This window comes from Eleutherodactylus coqui, chromosome 3 (genome assembly GCF_035609145.1).
Source record: "Eleutherodactylus coqui strain aEleCoq1 chromosome 3, aEleCoq1.hap1, whole genome shotgun sequence".
In the NCBI taxonomy this organism is placed as follows: domain Eukaryota; kingdom Metazoa; phylum Chordata; class Amphibia; order Anura; family Eleutherodactylidae; genus Eleutherodactylus; species Eleutherodactylus coqui.
In genome coordinates this window covers 54,503,178-54,525,720 of record NC_089839.1, presented here as the reverse complement: position 1 = coordinate 54,525,720, position 22,543 = coordinate 54,503,178, and the positions used below count along the sequence as shown (strand labels likewise).

The following is a 22,543-nucleotide window of genomic DNA, read 5'->3' as shown; positions in this document are numbered from 1 at the left end:
AGTCTAACGCTCTCCCAACTGAGCTATTTCGGCTGCAAGCACAACTTTTTACGATATTCTAAGACCGTTAAATTTGTGGTGTTTTGACATCGACAAAGGAAAAGAGAAATCAAAATCATATTCAAAATAGGTTGCAGAAAACCAAGAATGTGTCTGTGACTGTCATTTTAACACACTTCTCACGGACCTGCTTTGTCTTGCTATATTTTTAGAATTTTCCCAAACTGCCAGACTTTCTGCTGATTTCGCACTTTCATGGGTGCCAAAACTACAACACACGAAGAGAGAAACGAGTACCAAGTACACTCATATCAACATGCCGAAACCCGGGATTGAACCAGGGACCTTTAGATCTTCAGTCTAACGCTCTCCCAACTGAGCTATTTCAGCTGCAAGCACAACTTTTTACGATATTCTAAGACCGTCAAATTTGTGGTGTTTTGATCTTTTCCACGGTGAAAACTCCAAACATCGACAAAGGAAAAGAGAAATCAAAATCATATTCAAAATAGGTTGCAGAAAACCAAGAATGTGTCTGGGACTGTCATTTTAACACACTTCTCACGGACCTGCTTTGTCTTGCTTTATTTTTAGAATTTTCCCAAACTGCCAGACTTGCTGCTGATTTCGCACTTTCATGGGTGCCAAAACTACAACACACGAAGAGAGAAACGAGTACCAAGTACACTCATAGCAACATGCTGAAACCCGGGATCGAACCAGGGACCTTTAGATCTTCATCTAACGCTCTCCCAACTGAGCTATTTCGGCTGCAAGCGCAACTTTTTACGATATTCTAAGACCGTAAAATTTGTGGTGTTTTGACATCGACAAAGGAAAAGAGAAATCAAAATCATATTCAAAATAGGTTGCAGAAAACCAAGAATGTGTCTGGGACTGTCATTTTAACACTCTTCTCACGGACCTGCTTTGTCTTGCTTTATTTTTAGAATTTTCCCAAACTGCCAGACTTTCTGCTGATTTCGCACTTTCATGGGTGCCAAAACTACAACAGACGAAGAGAGAAACGAGTACCAAGTACACACATAGCAACATGCCGAAACCCGGGATCGAACCTGGGACCTTTAGATCTTCAGTCTAACGCTCTCCCAACTGAGCTATTTCGGCTGCAAGCACAACTTTTTACGATATTCTAAGACCGTCAAATTTGTGGTGTTTTGATCTTTTCCACGGTGAAAACTCCAAACATCGACAAAGGAAAAGAGATATCAAAATCATATTCAAAATAGGTTGCAGAAAACCAAGAATGTGTCTGGGACTGTCATTTTAACACACTTCTCACGGACCTGCTTTGTCTTGCTATATTTTTAGAATTTTCCCAAACTGCCAGACTTTCTGCTGATTTCGCACTTTCATGGGTGCCAAAACTACAACACACGAAGAGAGAAACAAGTACCAAGTACACTCATAGCAACATGCCGAAACCCAGGATCGAACCAGGGACCTTTAGATCTTCAGTCTAACGCTCTCCCAACTGAGCTATTTCGGCTGCAAGCACAACTTTTTACGATATTCTAAGACCGTTAAATTTGTGGTGTTTTGACATCGACAAAGGAAAAGAGAAATCAAAATCATATTCAAAATAGGTTGCAGAAAACCAAGAATGTGTCTGTGACTGTCATTTTAACACACTTCTCACGGACCTGCTTTGTCTTGCTATATTTTTAGAATTTTCCCAAACTGCCAGACTTTCTGCTGATTTCGCACTTTCATGGGTGCCAAAACTACAACACACGAAGAGAGAAACGAGTACCAAGTACACTCATAGCAACATGCCGAAACCCGGGATTGAACCAGGGACCTTTAGATCTTCAGTCTAACGCTCTCCCAACTGAGCTATTTCAGCTGCAAGCACAACTTTTTACGATATTCTAAGACCGTCAAATTTGTGGTGTTTTGATCTTTTCCACGGTGAAAACTCCAAACATCGACAAAGGAAAAGAGAAATCAAAATCATATTCAAAATAGGTTGCAGAAAACCAAGAATGTGTCTGGGACTGTCATTTTAACACACTTCTCACGGACCTGCTTTTTCTTGCTTTATTTTTAGAATTTTCCCAAACTGCCAGACTTGCTGCTGATTTCGCACTTTCATGGGTGCCAAAACTACAACACACGAAGAGAGAAACGAGAACCAAGTACGCTCATAGCAACATGCCGAAACCCGGGATCGAACCAGGGACCTTTAGATCTTCAGTCTAACGCTCTCCCAACTGAGCTATTTCGGCTGCAAGCACAACTTTTTACGATATTCTAAGACCGTCAAATTTGTGGTGTTTTGATCTTTTCCACAGTGAAAACTCCAAAATCGACAAAGGAAAAGAGATATCAAAATCATATTCAAAATAGGTTGCAGAAAACCAAGAATGTGTCTGGGACTGTCATTTTAACACACTTCTCACGGACCTGCTTTGTCTTGCTATATTTTTAGAATTTTCCCAAACTGCCAGACTTTCTGCTGATTTCGCACTTTCATGGGTGCCAAAACTACAACACACGAAGAGAGAAACAAGTACCAAGTACACTCATAGCAACATGCCGAAACATGGGATCAAACCAGGGACCTTTAGATCTTCAGTCTAACGCTCTCCCAACTGAGCTATTTCGGCTGCAAGCACAACTTTTTACGATATTCTAAGACCGTTAAATTTGTGGTGTTTTGATCTTTTCCACGGTGAAAACTCCAAACATCGACAAAGGAAAAGAGAAATCAAAATCATATTCAAAATAGGTTGCAGAAAACAAAGAATGTGTCTGGGACTGTCATTTTAACACACTTCTCACGGACCTGCTTTGTCTTGCTTTATTTTTAGAATTTTCCCAAACTGCCAGACTTGCTGCTGATTTCGCACTTTCATGGGTGCCAAAACTACAACACACGAAGAGAGAAACTAGAACCAAGTACGCTCATAGCAACATGCCGAAACCCGGGATCGAACCAGGGACCTTTAGATCTTCAGTCTAACGCTCTCCCAACTGAGCTATTTCGGCTGCAAGCGCAACTTTTTACGATATTCTAAGACCGTCAAATTTGTGGTGTTTTGACATCGACAAAGGAAAAGAGAAATCAAAATCATATTCAAAATAGGTTGCAGAAAACCAAGAATGTGTCTGGGACTGTCATTTTAACACTCTTCTCACGGACCTGCTTTGTCTTGCTTTATTTTTAGAATTTTCCCAAACTGCCAGACTTTCTGCTGATTTCGCACTTTCATGGGTGCCAAAACTGCAACACACGAAGAGAGAAACGAGTACCAAGTACACTCATAGCAACATGCCGAAACCCGGGATCGAACCAGGGACCTTTAGATCTTCAGTCTAACGCTCTCCCAACTGAGCTATTTCGGCTGCAAGCACAACTTTTTACGATATTCTAAGACCGTCAAATTTGTGGTGTTTTGATCTTTTCCACGGTGAAAACTCCAAACATCGACAAAGGAAAAGAGATATCAAAATCATATTCAAAATAGGTTGCAGAAAACCAAGAATGTGTCTGGGACTGTCATTTTAACACACTTCTCACGGACCTCCTTTGTCTTGCTATATTTTTAGAATTTTCCCAAACTGCCAGACTTTCTGCTGATTTCGCACTTTCATGGGTGCCAAAACTACAACACACGAAGAGAGAAACAAGTACCAAGTACACTCATAGCAACATGCCGAAACACGGGATCAAACCAGGGACCTTTAGATCTTCAGTCTAACGCTCTCCCAACTGAGCTATTTCGGCTGCAAGCACAACTTTTTACGATATTCTAAGACCGTTAAATTTGTGGTGTTTTGATCTTTTCCACGGTGAAAACTCCAAACATCGACAAAGGAAAAGAGAAATCAAAATCATATTCAAAATAGGTTGCAGAAAACAAAGAATGTGTCTGGGACTGTCATTTTAACACACTTCTCACGGACCTGCTTTGTCTTGCTTTATTTTTAGAATTTTCCCAAACTGCCAGACTTGCTGCTGATTTCGCACTTTCATGGGTGCCAAAACTACAACACACGAAGAGAGAAACTAGAACCAAGTACGCTCATAGCAACATGCCGAAACCCGGGATCGAACCAGGGACCTTTAGATCTTCAGTCTAACGCTCTCCCAACTGAGCTATTTCGGCTGCAAGCGCAACTTTTTACGATATTCTAAGACCGTCAAATTTGTGGTGTTTTGACATCGACAAAGGAAAAGAGAAATCAAAATCATATTCAAAATAGGTTGCAGAAAACCAAGAATGTGTCTGGGACTGTCATGTTAACACACTTCTCACGGACCTGCTTTGTCTTGCTTTATTTTTAGAATTTTCCCAAACTGCCAGACTTGCTGCTGATTTCGCACTTTCATGGGTGCCAAAACTACAACACACAAAGAGAGAAACGAGAACCAAGTACGCTCATAGCAACATGCCGAAACCCGGGATCGAACCAGGGACCTTTAGATCTTCAGTCTAACGCTCTCCCAACTGAGCTATTTTGGCTGCAAGCACAACTTTTTACGATATTCTAAGACCGTCAAATTTGTGGTGTTTTGATCTTTTCCACGGTGAAAACTCCAAACATCGACAAAGGAAAAGAGAAATCAAAATCATATTCAACATAGGTTGCAGAAAACCAAGATTGTGTCTGGGACTGTCATTTTAACACACTTCTCACGGACCTGCTTTGTCTTGCTTTATTTTTAGAATTTTCCCAAACTGCCAGACTTTCTGCTGATTTCGCACTTTCATGGGTGCCAAAACTACAACACACGAAGAGAGAAACAAGTACCAAGTACACTCATAGCAACATGCCGAAACCCGGGATCGAACCAGGGACCTTTAGATCTTCAGTCTAACGCTCTCCCAACTGAGCTATTTCGGCTGCAAGCACAACTTTTTACGATATTCTAAGACCGTCAAATTTGTGGTGTTTTGATCTTTTCCACGGTGAAAACTCCAAACATCGACAAAGGAAAAGAGATATCAAAATCATATTCAAAATAGGTTGCAGAAAACCAAGAATGTGTCTGGGACTGTCATTTTAACACACTTCTCACGGACCTGCTTTGTCTTGCTTTATTTTTAGAATTTTCCCAAACTGCCAGACTTGCTGCTGATTTCGCACTTTCATGGGTGCCAAAACTACAACACACGAAGAGAGAAACGAGAACCAAGTACGCTCATAGAACATGCCGAAACCCGGGATCGAACCAGGGACCTTTAGATCTTCAGTCTAACGCTCTCCCAACTGAGCTATTTCGGCTGCAAGCACAAGTTTTTACGATATTCTAAGACCGTCAAATTTGTGGTGTTTTGATCTTTTCCACGGTGAAAACTCCAAACATCGACAAAGGAAAAGAGAAATCAAAATCATATTCAACATAGGTTGCAGAAAACCAAGATTGTGTCTGGGACTGTCATTCTAACACACTTCTCACGGACCTGCTTTGTCTTGCTTTATTTTTAGAATTTTCCCAAACTGCCACACTTGCTGCTGATTTCGCACTTTCATGGGTGCCAAAACTACAACACACGAAGAGAGAAACTAGAACCAAATACGCTCATAGCAACATGCCGAAACCCGGGATCGAACCAGGGACCTTTAGATCTTCAGTCTAACGCTCTCCCAACTGAGCTATTTCGGCTGCAAGTGCAACTTTTTACGATATTCTAAGACCGTAAAATTTGTGGTGTTTTGACATCGACAAAGGAAAAGAGAAATCAAAATCATATTCAAAATAGGTTGCAGAAAACCAAGAATGTGTCTGGGACTGTCATTTTAACACACTTCTCACGGACCTGCTTTGTCTTGCTTTATTTTTAGAATTTTCCCAAACTGCCAGACTTGCTGCTGATTTCGCACTTTCATGGGTGCCAAAACTACAACACACGAAGAGAGAAACGAGTACCAAGTACACTCATAGCAACATGCCGAAACCCGGGATCGAACCAGGGACCTTTAGATCTTCAGTCTAACGCTCTCCCAACTGAGCTATTTCGGCTGCAAGCACAACTTTTTACGATATTCTAAGACCGTCAAATTTGTGGTGTTTTGATCTTTTCCACGGTGAAAACTCCAAACATCGACAAAGGAAAAGAGATATCAAAATCATATTCAAAATAGGTTGCAGAAAACCAAGAATGTGTCTGGGACTGTCATTTTAACACACTTCTCACGGACCTGCTTTGTCTTGCTATATTTTTAGAATTTTCCCAAACTGCCAGACTTGCTGCTGATTTCGCACTTTCATGGGTGCCAAAACTACAACACACGAAGAGAGAAACGAGTACCAAGTACACTCATAGCAGCATGCCGAAACCCGGGATCGAACCAGGGACCTTTAGATCTTCAGTCTAACACTCTCCCAACTGAGCTATTTCGGCTGCAAGCACAACTTTTTACGATATTCTAAGACCGTCAAATTTGTGGTGTTTTGACATCGACAAAGGAAAAGAGAAATCAAAATCATATTCAAAATAGGTTGCAGAAAACCAAGAATGTGTCTGGGACTGTCATTTTAACACTCTTCTCACGAACCTGCTTTGTCTTGCTTTATTTTTAGAATTTTCCCAAACTGCCAGACTTGCTGCTGATTTCGCACTTTCATGGGTGCCAAAACTACAACACACGAAGAGAGAAACGAGTACCAAGTACACTCATAGCAACATGCCGAAACCCAGGATCGAACCAGGGACCTTTAGATCTTCAGTCTAACACTCTCCCAACTGAGCTATTTCGGCTGCAAGCACAACTTTTTATGATATTCTAAGACCGTCAAATTTGTGGTGTTTTGATCTTTTCCACAGTGAAAACTCCAAACATCGACAAAGGAAAAGAGAAATCAAAATCATATTCAACATAGGTTGCAGAAAACCAAGATTGTGTCTGGGACTTTCATTTTAACACACTTCTCACAGACCTGCTTTGTCTTGCTTTATTTTTAGAATTTTCCCAAACTGTCACACTTGCTGCTGATTTCGCACATTCACGGGTGCCAAAACTACAACACACGAAGAGTGAAACGAGAACCAAGTACGCTCATAGCAACATGCCGAAACACGGGATCGAACCAGGGACCTTTAGATCTTCAGTCTAACGCTCTCCCAACTGAGCTATTTCGGCTGCAAGCGCAACTTTTTACGATATTCTAAGACCGTAAAATTTGTGGTGTTTTGACATCGACAAAGGAAAAGAGAAATCAAAATCATATTCAAAATAGGTTGCAGAAAACCAAGAATGTGTCTGGGACTGTCATTTTAACACACTTCTCACGGACCTGCTTTGTCTTGCTTTATTTTTAGAATTTTCCCAAACTGCCAGACTTGCTGCTGATTTCGCACTTTCATGGGTGCCAAAACTACAACACACGAAGAGAGAAACGAGTACCAAGTACACTCATAGCAACATGCTGAAACCCAGGATCGAACCAGGGACCTTTAGATCTTCAATCTAACGCTCTCCCAACTGAGCTATTTCGGCTGCAAGCGCAACTTTTTACGATATTCTAAGACCGTAAAATCTGTGGTGTTTTGACATCGACAAAGGAAAAGAGAAATCAAAATCATATTCAAAATAGGTTGCAGAAAACCAAGAATGTGTCTGGGACTGTCATTTTAACACACTTCTCACGGACCTGCTTTGTCTTGCTATATTTTTAGAATTTTCCCAAACTGTCAGACTTGCTGCTGATTTCGCACTTTCATGGGTGCCAAAACTACAACACACGAAGAGAGAAACGAGTACCAAGTACACTCATAGCAACATGCCGAAACCCGGGATCGAACCAGGGACCTTTAGATCTTCAGTCTAACGCTCTCCCAACTGAGCTATTTCGGCTGCAAGTGCAACTTTTTACGATATTCTAAGACCGTCAAATTTGTGGTGTTTTGACATCGACAAAGGAAAAGAGAAATCAAAATCATATTCAAAATAGGTTGCAGAAAACCAAGAATGTGTCTGGGACTGTCATTTTAACACTCTTCTCACGGACCTGCTTTGTCTTGCTTTATTTTTAGAATTTTCCCAAACTGCCAGACTTGCTGCTGATTTCGCACTTTCATGGGTGCCAAAACTACAACACACGAAGAGAGAAGCGAGTACCAAGTACACTCATAGCAACATGCCGAAACCCGGGATCGAACCAGGGACCTTTAGATCTTCAGTCTAACGCTCTCCCAACTGAGCTATTTCGGCTGCAAGCACAATTTTTAACGATATTCTAAGACCGTCAAATTTGTGGTGTTTTGATCTTTTCCACGGTGAAAACTCCAAACATCGACAAAGGAAAAGAGATATCAAAATCATATTCAAAATAGGTTGCAGAAAACCAAGAATGTGTCTGGGACTGTCATTTTAACACACTTCTCACGGACCTGCTTTGTCTTGCTATATTTTTAGAATTTTCCCAAACTGCCAGACTTGCTGCTGATTTCGCACTTTCATGGGTGCCAAAACTACAACACACGAAGAGAGAAACGAGTACCAAGTACACTCATAGCAACATGCCGAAACCCGGGATCGAACCAGGGACCTTTAGATCTTCAGTCTAACGCTCTCCCAACTGAGCTATTTCGGCTGCAAGCACAACTTTTTACGATATTCTAAGACCGTCAAATTTGTGGTGTTTTGACATCGACAAAGGAAAAGAGAAATCAAAATCATATTCAAAATAGGTTGCAGAAAACCAAGAATGTGTTTGGGACTGTCATTTTAACACACTTCTCACGGACCTGCTTTGTCTTGCTTTATTTTTAGAATTTTCCCAAACTGTCACACTTGCTGCTGATTTCGCACATTCACGGGTGCCAAAACTACAACACACGAAGAGTGAAACGAGAACGAAGTACGCTCATAGCAACATGCCGAAACACGGGATCGAACCAGGGACCTTTAGATCTTCAGTCTAACGCTCTCCCAACTGAGCTATTTCGGCTGCAAGTGCAACTTTTTACGATATTCTAAGACCGTAAAATTTGTGGTGTTTTGACATCGACAAAGGAAAAGAGAAATCAAAATCATATTCAAAATAGGTTGCAGAAAACCAAGAATGTGTCTGGGACTGTCATTTTAACACACTTCTCACGGACCTGCTTTGTCTTGCTTTATTTTTAGAATTTTCCCAAACTGCCAGACTTGCTGCTGATTTCGCACTTTCATGGGTGCCAAAACTACAACACACGAAGAGAGAAACGAGTACCAAGTACACTCATAGCAACATGCTGAAACCCGGGATCGAACCAGGGACCTTTAGATCTTCAATCTAACGCTCTCCCAACTGAGCTATTTCGGCTGCAAGTGCAACTTTTTACGATATTCTAAGACCGTAAAATTTGTGGTGTTTTGACATCGACAAAGGAAAAGAGAAATCAAAATCATATTCAAAATAGGTTGCAGAAAACCAAGAATGTGTCTGGGACTGTCATTTTAACACACTTCTCACGGACCTGCTTTGTCTTGCTATATTTTTAGAATTTTCCCAAACTGTCAGACTTGCTGCTGATTTCGCACTTTCATGGGTGCCAAAACTACAACACACGAAGAGAGAAACGAGTACCAAGTACACACATAGCAACATGCCGAAACCCGGGATCGAACCAGGGACCTTTAGATCTTCAGTCTAACGCTCTCCCAACTGAGCTATTTCGGCTGCAAGCACAACTTTTTACGATATTCTAAGACCGTCAAATTTGTGGTGTTTTGACATCAACAAAGGAAAAGAGAAATCAAAATCATATTCAAAATAGGTTGCAGAAAACCAAGAATGTGTCTGGGACTGTCATTTTAACACACTTCTCACGGACCTGCTTTGTCTTGCTATATTTTTAGAATTTTCCCAAACTGTCAGACTTGCTGCTGATTTCGCACTTTCATGGGTGCCAAAACTACAACACACGAAGAGAGAAACGAGTACCAAGTACACTCATAGCAACCTGCAGAAACCCGGGATCGAACCAGGGACCTTTAGATCTTCAGTCTAACGCTCTCCCAACTGAGCTATTTCGGCTGCAAGCACAACTTTTTACGATATTCTAAGACCGTCAAATTTGTGGTGTTTTGACATCGACAAAGGAAAAGAGAAATCAAAATCATATTCAAAATAGGTTGCAGAAAACCAAGAATGTGTCTGGGACTGTCATTTTAACACACTTCTCACGGACCTGCTTTGTCTTGCTTTATTTTTAGAATTTTCCCAAACTGCCAGACTTTCTGCTGATTTCGCACTTTCATGGGTGCCAAAACTACAACACACGAAGAGAGAAACGAGTACCAAGTACACTCATAGCAACATGCCGAAACCCGGGATCGAACCAGGGACCTTTAGATCTTCAGTCTAACGCTCTCCCAACTGAGCTATTTCGGCTGCAAGCACAATTTTTAACGATATTCTAAGACCGTCAAATTTGTGGTGTTTTGATCTTTTCCACGGTGAAAACTCCAAACATCGACAAAGGAAAAGAGATATCAAAATCATATTCAAAATAGGTTGCAGAAAACCAAGAATGTGTCTGGGACTGTCATTTTAACACACTTCTCACGGACCTGCTTTGTCTTGCTATATTTTTAGAATTTTCCCAAACTGCCAGACTTGCTGCTGATTTCGCACTTTCATGGGTGCCAAAACTACAACACACGAAGAGAGAAACGAGTACCAAGTACACTCATAGCAACATGCCGAAACCCGGGATCGAACCAGGGACCTTTAGATCTTCAGTCTAACGCTCTCCCAACTGAGCTATTTCGGCTGCAAGCACAACTTTTTACGATATTCTAAGACCGTCAAATTTGTGGTGTTTTGACATCGACAAAGGAAAAGAGAAATCAAAATCATATTCAAAATAGGTTGCAGAAAACCAAGAATGTGTTTGGGACTGTCATTTTAACACACTTCTCACGGACCTGCTTTGTCTTGCTTTATTTTTAGAATTTTCCCAAACTGTCACACTTGCTGCTGATTTCGCACATTCACGGGTGCCAAAACTACAACACACGAAGAGTGAAACGAGAACGAAGTACGCTCATAGCAACATGCCGAAACACGGGATCGAACCAGGGACCTTTAGATCTTCAGTCTAACGCTCTCCCAACTGAGCTATTTCGGCTGCAAGTGCAACTTTTTACGATATTCTAAGACCGTAAAATTTGTGGTGTTTTGACATCGACAAAGGAAAAGAGAAATCAAAATCATATTCAAAATAGGTTGCAGAAAACCAAGAATGTGTCTGGGACTGTCATTTTAACACACTTCTCACGGACCTGCTTTGTCTTGCTTTATTTTTAGAATTTTCCCAAACTGCCAGACTTGCTGCTGATTTCGCACTTTCATGGGTGCCAAAACTACAACACACGAAGAGAGAAACGAGTACCAAGTACACTCATAGCAACATGCTGAAACCCGGGATCGAACCAGGGACCTTTAGATCTTCAATCTAACGCTCTCCCAACTGAGCTATTTCGGCTGCAAGTGCAACTTTTTACGATATTCTAAGACCGTAAAATTTGTGGTGTTTTGACATCGACAAAGGAAAAGAGAAATCAAAATCATATTCAAAATAGGTTGCAGAAAACCAAGAATGTGTCTGGGACTGTCATTTTAACACACTTCTCACGGACCTGCTTTGTCTTGCTATATTTTTAGAATTTTCCCAAACTGTCAGACTTGCTGCTGATTTCGCACTTTCATGGGTGCCAAAACTACAACACACGAAGAGAGAAACGAGTACCAAGTACACACATAGCAACATGCCGAAACCCGGGATCGAACCAGGGACCTTTAGATCTTCAGTCTAACGCTCTCCCAACTGAGCTATTTCGGCTGCAAGCACAACTTTTTACGATATTCTAAGACCGTCAAATTTGTGGTGTTTTGACATTAACAAAGGAAAAGAGAAATCAAAATCATATTCAAAATAGGTTGCAGAAAACCAAGAATGTGTCTGGGACTGTCATTTTAACACACTTCTCACGGACCTGCTTTGTCTTGCTATATTTTTAGAATTTTCCCAAACTGTCAGACTTGCTGCTGATTTCGCACTTTCATGGGTGCCAAAACTACAACACACGAAGAGAGAAACGAGTACCAAGTACACTCATAGCAACCTGCAGAAACCCGGGATCGAACCAGGGACCTTTAGATCTTCAGTCTAACGCTCTCCCAACTGAGCTATTTCGGCTGCAAGCACAACTTTTTACGATATTCTAAGACCGTCAAATTTGTGGTGTTTTGACATCGACAAAGGAAAAGAGAAATCAAAATCATATTCAAAATAGGTTGCAGAAAACCAAGAATGTGTCTGGGACTGTCATTTTAACACACTTCTCACGGACCTGCTTTGTCTTGCTTTATTTTTAGAATTTTCCCAAACTGCCAGACTTTCTGCTGATTTCGCACTTTCATGGGTGCCAAAACTACAACACACGAAGAGAGAAACGAGTACCAAGTACACTCATAACAACATGCCGAAACCCGGGATCGAACCAGGGACCTTTAGATCTTCAGTCTAACGCTCTCCCAACTGAGCTATTTCGGCTGCAAGCACAACTTTTTACGATATTCTAAGACCGTCAAATTTGTGGTATTTTGATCTTTTCCACGGTGAAAACTCCAAACATCGACAAAGGAAAAGAGATATCAAAATCATATTCAAAATAGGTTGCAGAAAACCAAGAATGTGTCTGGGACTGTCATTTTAACACACTTCTCACGGACCTGCTTTGTCTTGCTTTATTTTTAGAATTTTCCCAAACTGCCAGACTTGCTGCTGATTTCGCACTTTCATGGGTGCCAAAACTACAACACACGAAGAGAGAAAGAAGTACCAAGTACACTCATAGCAACATGCCGAAACCCGGGATCGAACCAGGGACCTTTAGATCTTCAGTCTAACGCTCTCCCAACTGAGCTATTTCGGCTGCTAGCACAACTTTTTACGATATTCTCAGACCGTCAAATTTGTGGTGTTTTGATCTTTTCCACGGTGAAAACTCCAAACATCGACAAAGGAAAAGAGATATCAAAATCATATTCAAAATAGGTTGCAGAAAACCAAGAATGTGTCTGGGACTGTCATTTTAACACACTACTCACGGACCTGCTTTGTCTTGCTTTATTTTTAGAATTTTCCCAAACTGCCAGACTTGCTGCTGATTTCGCACTTTCATGGGTGCCAAAACTACAACACACGAAGAGAGAAACGAGAACCAAGTACGCTCAGAGCAACATGCCGAAACCCGGGATCGAACCAGGGACCTTTAGATCTTCAGTCTAACGCTCTCCCAACTGAGCTATTTCGGCTGCAAGCACAACTTTTTACGATATTCTAAGACCGTCAAATTTGTGGTGTTTTGATCTTTTCCACGGTGAAAACTCCAAACATCGACAAAGGAAAAGAGATATCAAAATCATATTCAAAATAGGTTGCAGAAAACCAAGAATGTGTCTGGGACTGTCATTTTAACACACTTCTCACGGACCTGCTGTGACTTGCTATATTTTTAGAATTTTCCCAAACTGTCAGACTTTCTGCTGATTTCGCACTTTCATGGGTGCCAAAACTACAACACACGAACAGAGAAACAAGTACCAAGTACACTCATAGCAACATGCCGAAACCCTGGATCGAACCAGGGACCTTTAGATCTTCAGTCTAACGCTCTCCCAACTGAGCTATTTCGGCTGCAAGCACAACTTTTTACGATATTCTAAGACCGTCAAATTTGTGGTGTTTTGATCTTTTCCACGGTGAAAACTCCAAACATCGACAAAGGAAAAGAGAAATCAAAATCATATTCAAAATAGGTTGCAGAAAACCAAGAATGTGTCTGGGACTGTCATTTTAACACACTGCTCACGGACCTGCTTTGTCTTGCTTTATTTTTAGAATTTTCCCAAAATGCCACACTTGTTGCTGATTTCGCACATTCACGGGTGCCAAAACTGCAACAAACGAAGAGAGAAACGAGAATCAAGTACGCTCATAGCAACCTGCCGAAACCCGGGATCGAACCAGGGACCTTTAGATCTTCAGTCTAACGCTCTCCCAACTGAGCTATTTCGGCTGCAAGCTCAACTTTTTACGATATTCTAAGACCGTCAAATTTGTGGTGTTTTGATCTTTTCCACGGTGAAAACTCCAAACATCGACAAAGGAAAAGAGATATCAAAATCATATTCAAAATAGGTTGCAGAAAACCAAGAATGTGTCTGGGACTGTCATTTTAACACACTTCTCACGGACCTGCTTTGTCTTGCTATATTTTTAGAATTTTCCCAAACTGCCAGACTTTCTGCTGATTTCGCACTTTCATGGGTGCCAAAACTACAACACACGAACAGAGAAACAAGTACCAAGTACACTCATAGCAACATGCCGAAACCCGGGATCGAACCAGGGACCTTTAGACCTTCAGTCTAACGCTCTCCCAACTGAGGTATTTCAGCTGCAAGCACAACTTTTTACGATATTCTAAGACCGTCAAATTTGTGGTGTTTTGATCTTTTCCACGGTGAAAACTCCAAACATCGACAAAGGAAAAGAGAAATCAAAATCATATTCAAAATAGGTTGCAGAAAACCAAGAATGTGTCTGGGACTGTCATTTTAACACACTTCTCACGGACCTGCTTTGTCTTGCTTTATTTTTAGAATTTTCCCAAAATGCCACACTTGTTGCTGATTTCGCACATTCACGGGTGCCAAAACTGCAACAAACGAAGAGAGAAACGAGAATCAAGTACGCTCATAGCAACCTGCCGAAACCCGGGATCGAACCAGGGACCTTTAGATCTTCAGTCTAACGCTCTCCCAACTGAGCTATTTCGGCTGCAAGCACAACTTTTTACGATATTCTAAGACCGTCAAATTTGTGGTGTTTTGATCTTTTCCACGGTGAAAACTCCAAACATCGACAAAGGAAAAGAGATATCAAAATCATATTCAACATAGGTTGCAGAAAACCAGGATTGTGTCTGGGACTGTCATTCTAACACACTTCTCACGGACCTGCTTTGTCTTGCTTTATTTTTAGAATTTTCCCAAACTGCCACACTTGCTGCTGATTTCGCACTTTCATGGGTGCCAAAACTACAACACACGAAGAGAGAAACTAGAACCAAATACGCTCATAGCAACATGCCGAAACCCGGGATCGAACCAGGGACCTTTAGATCTTCAGTCTAACGCTCTCCCAACTGAGCTATTTCGGCTGCAAGTGCAACTTTTTACGATATTCTAAGACCGTAAAATTTGTGGTGTTTGGACATCGACAAAGGAAAAGAGAAATCAAAATCATATTCAAAATAGGTTGCAGAAAACCAAGAATGTGTCTGGGACTGTCATTTTAACACTCTTCTCACGGACCTGCTTTGTCTTGCTTTATTTTTAGAATTTTCCCAAACTGCCAGACTTGCTGCTGATTTCGCACTTTCATGGGTGCCAAAACTACAACACACGAAGAGAGAAACGAGTACCAAGTACACTCATAGCAACATGCCGAAACCCGGGATCGAACCAGGGACCTTTAGATCTTCAGTCTAACGCTCTCCCAACTGAGCTATTTCGGCTGCAAGCACAACTTTTTACGATATTCTAAGACCGTCAAATTTGTGGTGTTTTGATCTTTTCCACGGTGAAAACTCCAAACATCGACAAAGGAAAAGAGAAATCAAAATCATATTCAACATAGGTTGCAGAAAACCAAGATTGTGTCTGGGACTGTCATTTTAACACACTTCTCACAGACCTGCTTTGTCTTGCTTTATTTTTAGAATTTTCCCAAACTGTCACACTTGCTGCTGATTTCGCACATTCACGGGTGCCAAAACTACAACACACGAAGAGTGAAACGAGAACCAAGTACGCTCATAGCAACATGCCGAAACACGGGATCGAACCAGGGACCTTTAGATCTTCAGTCTAACGCTCTCCCAACTGAGCTATTTCGGCTGCAAGTGCAACTTTTTACGATATTCTAAGACCGTAAAATTTGTGGTGTTTTGACATCGACAAAGGAAAAGAGAAATCAAAATCATATTCAAAATAGGTTGCAGAAAACCAAGAATGTGTCTGGGACTGTCATTTTAACACACTTCTCACGGACCTGCTTTGTCTTGCTTTATTTTTAGAATTTTCCCAAACTGCCAGACTTGCTGCTGATTTCGCACTTTCATGGGTGCCAAAACTACAACACACGAAGAGAGAAACGAGTACCAAGTACACTCATAGCAACATGCTGAAACCCGGGATCGAACCAGGGACCTTTAGATCTTCAATCTAACGCTCTCCCAACTGAGCTATTTCGGCTGCAAGCGCAACTTTTTACGATATTCTAAGACCGTAAAATCTGTGGTGTTTTGACATCGACAAAGGAAAAGAGAAATCAAAATCATATTCAAAATAGGTTGCAGAAAACCAAGAATGTGTCTGGGACTGTCATTTTAACACACTTCTCACGGACCTGCTTTGTCTTGCTATATTTTTAGAATTTTCCCAAACTGTCAGACTTGCTGCTGATTTCGCACTTTCATGGGTGCCAAAACTACAACACATGAAGAGAGAAACGAGTACCAAGTACACTCATAGCAACATGCCGAAACCCGGGATCGAACCAGGGACCTTTAGATCTTCAGTCTAACGCTCTCCCAACTGAGCTATTTCGGCTGCAAGTGCAACTTTTTACGATATTCTAAGACCGTCAAATTTGTGGTGTTTTGACATCGACAAAGGAAAAGAGAAATCAAAATCATATTCAAAATAGGTTGCAGAAAACCAAGAATGTGTCTGGGACTGTCATTTTAACACTCTTCTCACGGACCTGCTTTGTCTTGCTTTATTTTTAGAATTTTCCCAAACTGCCAGACTTGCTGCTGATTTCGCACTTTCATGGGTGCCAAAACTACAACACACGAAGAGAGAAGCGAGTACCAAGTACACTCATAGCAACATGCCGAAACCCGGGATCGAACCAGGGACCTTTAGATCTTCAGTCTAACGCTCTCCCAACTGAGCTATTTCGGCTGCAAGCACAATTTTTAACGATATTCTAAGACCGTCAAATTTGTGGTGTTTTGATCTTTTCCACGGTGAAAACTCCAAACATCGACAAAGGAAAAGAGATATCAAAATCATATTCAAAATAGGTTGCAGAAAACCAAGAATGTGTCTGGGACTGTCATTTTAACACACTTCTCACGGACCTGCTTTGTCTTGCTATATTTTTAGAATTTTCCCAAACTGCCAGACTTGCTGCTGATTTCGCACTTTCATGGGTGCCAAAACTACAACACACGAAGAGAGAAACGAGTACCAAGTACACTCATAGCAACATGCCGAAACCCGGGATCGAACCAGGGACCTTTAGATCTTCAGTCTAACGCTCTCCCAACTGAGCTATTTCGGCTGCAAGCACAACTTTTTACGATATTCTAAGACCGTCAAATTTGTGGTGTTTTGACATCGACAAAGGAAAAGAGAAATCAAAATCATATTCAAAATAGGTTGCAGAAAACCAAGAATGTGTTTGGGACTGTCATTTTAACACACTTCTCACGGACCTGCTTTGTCTTGCTTTATTTTTAGAATTTTCCCAAACTGTCACACTTGCTGCTGATTTCGCACATTCACGGGTGCCAAAACTACAACACACGAAGAGTGAAACGAGAACGAAGTACGCTCATAGCAACATGCCGAAACACGGGATCGAACCAGGGACCTTTAGATCTTCAGTCTAACGCTCTCCCAACTGAGCTATTTCGGCTGCAAGTGCAACTTTTTACGATATTCTAAGACCGTAAAATTTGTGGTGTTTTGACATCGACAAAGGAAAAGAGAAATCAAAATCATATTCAAAATAGGTTGCAGAAAACCAAGAATGTGTCTGGGACTGTCATTTTAACACACTTCTCACGGACCTGCTTTGTCTTGCTTTATTTTTAGAATTTTCCCAAACTGCCAGACTTGCTGCTGATTTCGCACTTTCATGGGTGCCAAAACTACAACACACGAAGAGAGAAACGAGTACCAAGTACACTCATAGCAACATGCTGAAACCCGGGATCGAACCAGGGACCTTTAGATCTTCAATCTAACGCTCTCCCAACTGAGCTATTTCGGCTGCAAGTGCAACTTTTTACGATATTCTAAGACCGTAAAATTTGTGGTGTTTTGACATCGACAAAGGAAAAGAGAAATCAAAATCATATTCAAAATAGGTTGCAGAAAACCAAGAATGTGTCTGGGACTGTCATTTTAACACACTTCTCACGGACCTGCTTTGTCTTGCTATATTTTTAGAATTTTCCCAAACTGTCAGACTTGCTGCTGATTTCGCACTTTCATGGGTGCCAAAACTACAACACACGAAGAGAGAAACGAGTACCAAGTACACACATAGCAACATGCCGAAACCCGGGATCGAACCAGGGACCTTTAGATCTTCAGTCTAACGCTCTCCCAACTGAGCTATTTCGGCTGCAAGCACAACTTTTTACGATATTCTAAGACCGTCAAATTTGTGGTGTTTTGACATCAACAAAGGAAAAGAGAAATCAAAATCATATTCAAAATAGGTTGCAGAAAACCAAGAATGTGTCTGGGACTGTCATTTTAACACACTTCTCACGGACCTGCTTTGTCTTGCTATATTTTTAGAATTTTCCCAAACTGTCAGACTTGCTGCTGATTTCGCACTTTCATGGGTGCCAAAACTACAACACACGAAGAGAGAAACGAGTACCAAGTACACTCATAGCAACCTGCCGAAACCCGGGATCGAACCAGGGACCTTTAGATCTTCAGTCTAACGCTCTCCCAACTGAGCTATTTCGGCTGCAAGCACAACTTTTTACGATATTCTAAGACCGTCAAATTTGTGGTGTTTTGACATCGACAAAGGAAAAGAGAAATCAAAATCATATTCAAAATAGGTTGCAGAAAACCAAGAATGTGTCTGGGACTGTCATTTTAACACACTTCTCACGGACCTGCTTTGTCTTGCTTTATTTTTAGAATTTTCCCAAACTGCCAGACTTTCTGCTGATTTCGCACTTTCATGGGTGCCAAAACTACAACACACGAAGAGAGAAACGAGTACCAAGTACACTCATAACAACATGCCGAAACCCGGGATCGAACCAGGGACCTTTAGATCTTCAGTCTAACGCTCTCCCAACTGAGCTATTTCGGCTGCAAGCACAACTTTTTACGATATTCTAAGACCGTCAAATTTGTGGTATTTTGATCTTTTCCACGGTGAAAACTCCAAACATCGACAAAGGAAAAGAGATATCAAAATCATATTCAAAATAGGTTGCAGAAAACCAAGAATGTGTCTGGGACTGTCATTTTAACACACTTCTCACGGACCTGCTTTGTCTTGCTTTATTTTTAGAATTTTCCCAAACTGCCAGACTTGCTGCTGATTTCGCACTTTCATGGGTGCCAAAACTACAACACACGAAGAGAGAAAGAAGTACCAAGTACACTCATAGCAACATGCCGAAACCCGGGATCGAACCAGGGACCTTTAGATCTTCAGTCTAACGCTCTCCCAACTGAGCTATTTCGGCTGCAAGCACAACTTTTTACGATATTCTCAGACCGTCAAATTTGTGGTGTTTTGATCTTTTCCACGGTGAAAACTCCAAACATCGACAAAGGAAAAGAGATATCAAAATCATATTCAAAATAGGTTGCAGAAAACCAAGAATGTGTCTGGGACTGTCATTTTAACACACTACTCACGGACCTGCTTTGTCTTGCTTTATTTTTAGAATTTTCCCAAACTGCCAGACTTGCTGCTGATTTCGCACTTTCATGGGTGCCAAAACTACAACACACGAAGAGAGAAACGAGAACCAAGTACGCTCAGAGCAACATGCCGAAACCCGGGATCGAACCAGGGACCTTTAGATCTTCAGTCTAACGCTCTCCCAACTGAGCTATTTCGGCTGCAAGCACAACTTTTTACGATATTCTAAGACCGTCAAATTTGTGGTGTTTTGATCTTTTCCACGGTGAAAACTCCAAACATCGACAAAGGAAAAGAGATATCAAAATCATATTCAAAATAGGTTGCAGAAAACCAAGAATGTGTCTGGGACTGTCATTTTAACACACTTCTCACGGACCTGCTGTGACTTGCTATATTTTTAGAATTTTCCCAAACTGTCAGACTTTCTGCTGATTTCGCACTTTCATGGGTGCCAAAACTACAACACACGAACAGAGAAACAAGTACCAAGTACACTCATAGCAACATGCCGAAACCCTGGATCGAACCAGGGACCTTTAGATCTTCAGTCTAACGCTCTCCCAACTGAGCTATTTCGGCTGCAAGCACAACTTTTTACGATATTCTAAGACCGTCAAATTTGTGGTGTTTTGATCTTTTCCACGGTGAAAACTCCAAACATCGACAAAGGAAAAGAGAAATCAAAATCATATTCAAAATAGGTTGCAGAAAACCAAGAATGTGTCTGGGACTGTCATTTTAACACACTGCTCACGGACCTGCTTTGTCTTGCTTTATTTTTAGAATTTTCCCAAAATGCCACACTTGTTGCTGATTTCGCACATTCACGGGTGCCAAAACTGCAACAAACGAAGAGAGAAACGAGAATCAAGTACGCTCATAGCAACCTGCCGAAACCCGGGATCGAACCAGGGACCTTTAGATCTTCAGTCTAACGCTCTCCCAACTGAGCTATTTCGGCTGCAAGCTCAACTTTTTACGATATTCTAAGACCGTCAAATTTGTGGTGTTTTGATCTTTTCCACGGTGAAAACTCCAAACATCGACAAAGGAAAAGAGATATCAAAATCATATTCAAAATAGGTTGCAGAAAACCAAGAATGTGTCTGGGACTGTCATTTTAACACACTTCTCACGGACCTGCTTTGTCTTGCTATATTTTTAGAATTTTCCCAAACTGCCAGACTTTCTGCTGATTTCGCACTTTCATGGGTGCCAAAACTACAACACACGAACAGAGAAACAAGTACCAAGTACACTCATAGCAACATGCCGAAACCCGGGATCGAACCAGGGACCTTTAGACCTTCAGTCTAACGCTCTCCCAACTGAGGTATTTCAGCTGCAAGCACAACTTTTTACGATATTCTAAGACCGTCAAATTTGTGGTGTTTTGATCTTTTCCACGGTGAAAACTCCAAACATCGACAAAGGAAAAGAGAAATCAAAATCATATTCAAAATAGGTTGCAGAAAACCAAGAATGTGTCTGGGACTGTCATTTTAACACACTTCTCACGGACCTGCTTTGTCTTGCTTTATTTTTAGAATTTTCCCAAAATGCCACACTTGTTGCTGATTTCGCACATTCACGGGTGCCAAAACTGCAACAAACGAAGAGAGAAACGAGAATCAAGTACGCTCATAGCAACCTGCCGAAACCCGGGATCGAACCAGGGACCTTTAGATCTTCAGTCTAACGCTCTCCCAACTGAGCTATTTCGGCTGCAAGCACAACTTTTTACGATATTCTAAGACCGTCAAATTTGTGGTGTTTTGATCTTTTCCACGGTGAAAACTCCAAACATCGACAAAGGAAAAGAGATATCAAAATCATATTCAACATAGGTTGCAGAAAACCAGGATTGTGTCTGGGACTGTCATTCTAACACACTTCTCACGGACCTGCTTTGTCTTGCTTTATTTTTAGAATTTTCCCAAACTGCCACACTTGCTGCTGATTTCGCACTTTCATGGGTGCCAAAACTACAACACACGAAGAGAGAAACTAGAACCAAATACGCTCATAGCAACATGCCGAAACCCGAGATCGAACCAGGGACCTTTAGATCTTCAGTCTAACGCTCTCCCAACTGAGCTATTTCGGCTGCAAGTGCAACTTTTTACGATATTCTAAGACCGTAAAATTTGTGGTGTTTGGACATCGACAAAGGAAAAGAGAAATCAAAATCATATTCAAAATAGGTTGCAGAAAACCAAGAATGTGTCTGGGACTGTCATTTTAACACTCTTCTCACGGACCTGCTTTGTCTTGCTTTATTTTTAGAATTTTCCCAAACTGCCAGACTTGCTGCTGATTTCGCACTTTCATGGGTGCCAAAACTACAACACACGAAGAGAGAAACGAGTACCAAGTACACTCATAGCAACATGCCGAAACCCGGGATCGAACCAGGGACCTTTAGATCTTCAGTCTAACGCTCTCCCAACTGAGCTATTTCGGCTGCAAGCACAACTTTTTACGATATTCTAAGACCGTCAAATTTGTGGTGTTTTGATCTTTTCCACGGTGAAAACTCCAAACATCGACAAAGGAAAAGAGATATCAAAATCATATTCAAAATAGGTTGCAGAAAACCAAGAATGTGTCTGGGACTGTCATTTTAACACACTTCTCACGGACCTGCTTTGTCTTACTATATTTTTAGAATTTTCCCAAACTGCCAGACTTGCTGCTGATTTCGCACTTTCATGGGTGCCAAAACTACAACACACGAAGAGAGAAACGAGTACCAAGTACACTCATAGCAACATGCCGAAACCCGGGATCGAACCAGGGACCTTTAG

The 22,543-nt window shown here is 41.3% G+C and overlaps 33 non-coding genes across 33 annotated transcripts; all 33 read right to left on the bottom strand.

The window, feature by feature from the left end:
* Positions 1 to 2,176: 2,176 nt before the first annotated feature.
* Positions 2,177 to 2,249, bottom strand: TRNAF-GAA (transfer RNA phenylalanine (anticodon GAA)). Its single transcript has one exon. It is a non-coding gene; the product is annotated as a tRNA-Phe (tRNA).
* A 690-nt stretch (positions 2,250 to 2,939) lies between these two features.
* TRNAF-GAA (transfer RNA phenylalanine (anticodon GAA)) lies at positions 2,940 to 3,012 on the bottom strand. Its single transcript has one exon. It is a non-coding gene; the product is annotated as a tRNA-Phe (tRNA).
* A 284-nt stretch (positions 3,013 to 3,296) lies between these two features.
* TRNAF-GAA (transfer RNA phenylalanine (anticodon GAA)) lies at positions 3,297 to 3,369 on the bottom strand. The gene has a single exon. It is a non-coding gene; the product is annotated as a tRNA-Phe (tRNA).
* A 691-nt stretch (positions 3,370 to 4,060) lies between these two features.
* On the bottom strand, positions 4,061 to 4,133 carry TRNAF-GAA (transfer RNA phenylalanine (anticodon GAA)). Its single transcript has one exon. It is a non-coding gene; the product is annotated as a tRNA-Phe (tRNA).
* Positions 4,134 to 4,799: 666 nt separating this feature from the next.
* Positions 4,800 to 4,872, bottom strand: TRNAF-GAA (transfer RNA phenylalanine (anticodon GAA)). The gene has a single exon. It is a non-coding gene; the product is annotated as a tRNA-Phe (tRNA).
* Positions 4,873 to 5,180: 308 nt separating this feature from the next.
* On the bottom strand, positions 5,181 to 5,253 carry TRNAF-GAA (transfer RNA phenylalanine (anticodon GAA)). Its single transcript has one exon. It is a non-coding gene; the product is annotated as a tRNA-Phe (tRNA).
* A 309-nt stretch (positions 5,254 to 5,562) lies between these two features.
* Positions 5,563 to 5,635, bottom strand: TRNAF-GAA (transfer RNA phenylalanine (anticodon GAA)). Its single transcript has one exon. It is a non-coding gene; the product is annotated as a tRNA-Phe (tRNA).
* Positions 5,636 to 5,919: 284 nt separating this feature from the next.
* Positions 5,920 to 5,992, bottom strand: TRNAF-GAA (transfer RNA phenylalanine (anticodon GAA)). Its single transcript has one exon. It is a non-coding gene; the product is annotated as a tRNA-Phe (tRNA).
* Positions 5,993 to 7,754: 1,762 nt separating this feature from the next.
* On the bottom strand, positions 7,755 to 7,827 carry TRNAF-GAA (transfer RNA phenylalanine (anticodon GAA)). Its single transcript has one exon. It is a non-coding gene; the product is annotated as a tRNA-Phe (tRNA).
* Positions 7,828 to 8,111: 284 nt separating this feature from the next.
* TRNAF-GAA (transfer RNA phenylalanine (anticodon GAA)) lies at positions 8,112 to 8,184 on the bottom strand. The gene has a single exon. It is a non-coding gene; the product is annotated as a tRNA-Phe (tRNA).
* A 309-nt stretch (positions 8,185 to 8,493) lies between these two features.
* Positions 8,494 to 8,566, bottom strand: TRNAF-GAA (transfer RNA phenylalanine (anticodon GAA)). Its single transcript has one exon. It is a non-coding gene; the product is annotated as a tRNA-Phe (tRNA).
* Positions 8,567 to 9,564: 998 nt separating this feature from the next.
* On the bottom strand, positions 9,565 to 9,637 carry TRNAF-GAA (transfer RNA phenylalanine (anticodon GAA)). The gene has a single exon. It is a non-coding gene; the product is annotated as a tRNA-Phe (tRNA).
* A 641-nt stretch (positions 9,638 to 10,278) lies between these two features.
* On the bottom strand, positions 10,279 to 10,351 carry TRNAF-GAA (transfer RNA phenylalanine (anticodon GAA)). Its single transcript has one exon. It is a non-coding gene; the product is annotated as a tRNA-Phe (tRNA).
* A 309-nt stretch (positions 10,352 to 10,660) lies between these two features.
* Positions 10,661 to 10,733, bottom strand: TRNAF-GAA (transfer RNA phenylalanine (anticodon GAA)). Its single transcript has one exon. It is a non-coding gene; the product is annotated as a tRNA-Phe (tRNA).
* Positions 10,734 to 11,731: 998 nt separating this feature from the next.
* TRNAF-GAA (transfer RNA phenylalanine (anticodon GAA)) lies at positions 11,732 to 11,804 on the bottom strand. The gene has a single exon. It is a non-coding gene; the product is annotated as a tRNA-Phe (tRNA).
* A 641-nt stretch (positions 11,805 to 12,445) lies between these two features.
* TRNAF-GAA (transfer RNA phenylalanine (anticodon GAA)) lies at positions 12,446 to 12,518 on the bottom strand. Its single transcript has one exon. It is a non-coding gene; the product is annotated as a tRNA-Phe (tRNA).
* A 309-nt stretch (positions 12,519 to 12,827) lies between these two features.
* Positions 12,828 to 12,900, bottom strand: TRNAF-GAA (transfer RNA phenylalanine (anticodon GAA)). Its single transcript has one exon. It is a non-coding gene; the product is annotated as a tRNA-Phe (tRNA).
* Positions 12,901 to 13,209: 309 nt separating this feature from the next.
* TRNAF-GAA (transfer RNA phenylalanine (anticodon GAA)) lies at positions 13,210 to 13,282 on the bottom strand. Its single transcript has one exon. It is a non-coding gene; the product is annotated as a tRNA-Phe (tRNA).
* A 691-nt stretch (positions 13,283 to 13,973) lies between these two features.
* Positions 13,974 to 14,046, bottom strand: TRNAF-GAA (transfer RNA phenylalanine (anticodon GAA)). The gene has a single exon. It is a non-coding gene; the product is annotated as a tRNA-Phe (tRNA).
* Positions 14,047 to 14,737: 691 nt separating this feature from the next.
* On the bottom strand, positions 14,738 to 14,810 carry TRNAF-GAA (transfer RNA phenylalanine (anticodon GAA)). Its single transcript has one exon. It is a non-coding gene; the product is annotated as a tRNA-Phe (tRNA).
* A 309-nt stretch (positions 14,811 to 15,119) lies between these two features.
* On the bottom strand, positions 15,120 to 15,192 carry TRNAF-GAA (transfer RNA phenylalanine (anticodon GAA)). The gene has a single exon. It is a non-coding gene; the product is annotated as a tRNA-Phe (tRNA).
* A 284-nt stretch (positions 15,193 to 15,476) lies between these two features.
* TRNAF-GAA (transfer RNA phenylalanine (anticodon GAA)) lies at positions 15,477 to 15,549 on the bottom strand. Its single transcript has one exon. It is a non-coding gene; the product is annotated as a tRNA-Phe (tRNA).
* A 1,023-nt stretch (positions 15,550 to 16,572) lies between these two features.
* Positions 16,573 to 16,645, bottom strand: TRNAF-GAA (transfer RNA phenylalanine (anticodon GAA)). Its single transcript has one exon. It is a non-coding gene; the product is annotated as a tRNA-Phe (tRNA).
* A 284-nt stretch (positions 16,646 to 16,929) lies between these two features.
* TRNAF-GAA (transfer RNA phenylalanine (anticodon GAA)) lies at positions 16,930 to 17,002 on the bottom strand. The gene has a single exon. It is a non-coding gene; the product is annotated as a tRNA-Phe (tRNA).
* A 309-nt stretch (positions 17,003 to 17,311) lies between these two features.
* On the bottom strand, positions 17,312 to 17,384 carry TRNAF-GAA (transfer RNA phenylalanine (anticodon GAA)). The gene has a single exon. It is a non-coding gene; the product is annotated as a tRNA-Phe (tRNA).
* A 998-nt stretch (positions 17,385 to 18,382) lies between these two features.
* Positions 18,383 to 18,455, bottom strand: TRNAF-GAA (transfer RNA phenylalanine (anticodon GAA)). The gene has a single exon. It is a non-coding gene; the product is annotated as a tRNA-Phe (tRNA).
* Positions 18,456 to 18,739: 284 nt separating this feature from the next.
* On the bottom strand, positions 18,740 to 18,812 carry TRNAF-GAA (transfer RNA phenylalanine (anticodon GAA)). The gene has a single exon. It is a non-coding gene; the product is annotated as a tRNA-Phe (tRNA).
* A 284-nt stretch (positions 18,813 to 19,096) lies between these two features.
* Positions 19,097 to 19,169, bottom strand: TRNAF-GAA (transfer RNA phenylalanine (anticodon GAA)). The gene has a single exon. It is a non-coding gene; the product is annotated as a tRNA-Phe (tRNA).
* A 309-nt stretch (positions 19,170 to 19,478) lies between these two features.
* Positions 19,479 to 19,551, bottom strand: TRNAF-GAA (transfer RNA phenylalanine (anticodon GAA)). Its single transcript has one exon. It is a non-coding gene; the product is annotated as a tRNA-Phe (tRNA).
* A 309-nt stretch (positions 19,552 to 19,860) lies between these two features.
* Positions 19,861 to 19,933, bottom strand: TRNAF-GAA (transfer RNA phenylalanine (anticodon GAA)). The gene has a single exon. It is a non-coding gene; the product is annotated as a tRNA-Phe (tRNA).
* Positions 19,934 to 20,624: 691 nt separating this feature from the next.
* TRNAF-GAA (transfer RNA phenylalanine (anticodon GAA)) lies at positions 20,625 to 20,697 on the bottom strand. Its single transcript has one exon. It is a non-coding gene; the product is annotated as a tRNA-Phe (tRNA).
* A 691-nt stretch (positions 20,698 to 21,388) lies between these two features.
* Positions 21,389 to 21,461, bottom strand: TRNAF-GAA (transfer RNA phenylalanine (anticodon GAA)). Its single transcript has one exon. It is a non-coding gene; the product is annotated as a tRNA-Phe (tRNA).
* A 666-nt stretch (positions 21,462 to 22,127) lies between these two features.
* Positions 22,128 to 22,200, bottom strand: TRNAF-GAA (transfer RNA phenylalanine (anticodon GAA)). The gene has a single exon. It is a non-coding gene; the product is annotated as a tRNA-Phe (tRNA).
* Positions 22,201 to 22,543: the final 343 nt, after the last annotated feature.